Raw genomic sequence first — 2168 nt, 5'->3', positions numbered from 1 at the left:
TCTACTTACTTCGTTCCCTAATTTCATTCAAGAGATCATGAGGAAAAGAGTTGGGTTTCCACCGAGCTGAAACAATATACTGACGGTTCTAGTAAACCAAAACCATGGTTTTCAGCTATTGGGCTTCCATTTCCTTTTTAAACAAAACAAAAGAAGATTTAGTTACGATTGGAAATAAACTTTTTTGTATCTTCATCCATAGATCCTTTACTCATATTTATTCAATCGGAATACTTAAATGCAAAATTATGCTTCGCGATTCTGTACTCATAATCAAATTTGTATTTTGGGTGCAATAGCACGAGCGCTAATTGATGCCCCTGTCCCCGCCCTTTGCATGCCCCAAACGTATCAAGGAGGGCAACCGCTGCTAGCCATTGCATCACCAAACTTGCAATAAAAAAATCTAGGCGCAGATATCTGGAATAGCTGAGGGACGCTGAGATATGGACGAGCTGAGGGGTGTGAGATCTCGGAGGGCGAGCTGGGGGCGCCTAGCTGGGAGCACAGCAACGACCTGGGCTCCGCGCCCAGCAGGGGCGCAGGAGCTGCCGCCAAGCTGGTTGGCCGCCGAGCAGTGTTCAAGCAGCACGGGAGTTGGGGAAGGAAGGAAATGAGAGAGGGAGAAGACCGGCTTAGGGGTATGCAAGAGATGGGCAGGGGCAGAAAGGTCATTTTGCATGGTCTTGCTGACTGGGAGGAAGCGTGGCATGCTTGCGTAGCATGACAGCTCAGCGAAAATGGCAAATGCGATAGTAAAACTTATCTCCAATGGCAAATATGTAAGAGACATTTTAAAAGTGGCAATCGGATGTGTGTCATTCGTAAGAGTGGCAAATATGTAAAAACCCCAGTTTAAACCAGGGATAAGATGCAGGCATGCAGCCGCTGCAGGCCATGGCGTATGATGCTGTACGGGAGCACTGATCTGAATTCTGGATTCTGGATAGCTGCTGCGGCGTCCGTCTGCCTCCTCGTGTACGTTGTGTGTACGCAAGCGCTAGTCTCTACCATACCATCGTATGTACCGATCGCCCATGGCGTCACCGAATTTCCAAGAAGTGCACGAGCTTTGCGTGCCTCGCCTACGGCCGGGGCGGGCCTCATCAGGATCAGAGCTCGCCCGCGGAAGGCTCTCTTTCCGTTTGATCCCCCTCCTCACCTCCCCATCAGCATCATGCGCGCGTTATAAATTGCTCCTCCGCCCGGCGGCACAAAGATGCCCTGGCTTGCAGGTGGCTTCCTCCCGGCGCATCACCAACTTTTAAAGCTGGCTTCCTACCAGTGCAAGGGAGGAGCTCTTTAAGAGCCCAACTCCAATAGCTATCTCTCCCTCCGCTTCGAGAAAGGTGTCTCAACTCATCAACACCTTCCTCTCTGCTTTAGCTACAGGAGCAACATGTTTGTTAACAGTTCGGAGCTCAACTCTAGGAAATAAAGACGCTCGAGCGTAAGGGAGAGGAAAGAAAGTGCTATATACGCCAAAGCAAGCACGTTCCTCGGCCTCGGCATCTAAATCAGCATCATCTAAAAAGTATACTCCCACATTTTTTACATATTAAATAAGTAGCTCTTGAAGTGAGCTTCATCTCTTCCAGGGTGTCAGCAAACTTGTAAAATAGTACCGAAGCCCAGCGCAAGGGAAAATCAAATTACAAGTACCTGGTACCGACAGGTCAGTCAAGAAGACAACAACGTCTCACAGACTGACAGAAAAAATCCACCAAGGAAGAGAAAATAAAACATAATGGTAGATCCCAAACTCCGATACTAGGTAGGCATATGCATACTAAGTTGATTGCCTTAATCTCTAGACAGATAAAGAACAATAGGGATTAAATAGCTCTCTAGCAAAATTACAACACTAGAGATATAGGGTAGGCACTCAACTATAAAAAAGCAAAATCCCACAAATTAAAGAAAACCCAACATGATGTTCTATTATTGGTACACTATAAAGCAATATTTACCGAAACCTACCCTTGATCATTATATTAATCGAAACTTCTTGAATTCCTTTGAGATATATTTTCTAGGAGATATTCTAACCGATTTCCAATTCCTCATTGATAATCAGATAGATTCGGATAAATCATCATTAGAGACACAATCCATCATAAGTTGTGATAACGAGGGTCAAGGAAATAATAATACAAATAGTGAGAGTC

Source organism: Panicum virgatum, chromosome 9N, assembly GCF_016808335.1.
Source record: "Panicum virgatum strain AP13 chromosome 9N, P.virgatum_v5, whole genome shotgun sequence".
NCBI classification, from domain to species: Eukaryota; Viridiplantae; Streptophyta; class Magnoliopsida; order Poales; family Poaceae; genus Panicum; species Panicum virgatum.
This window is presented reverse-complemented; position numbering follows the sequence as displayed.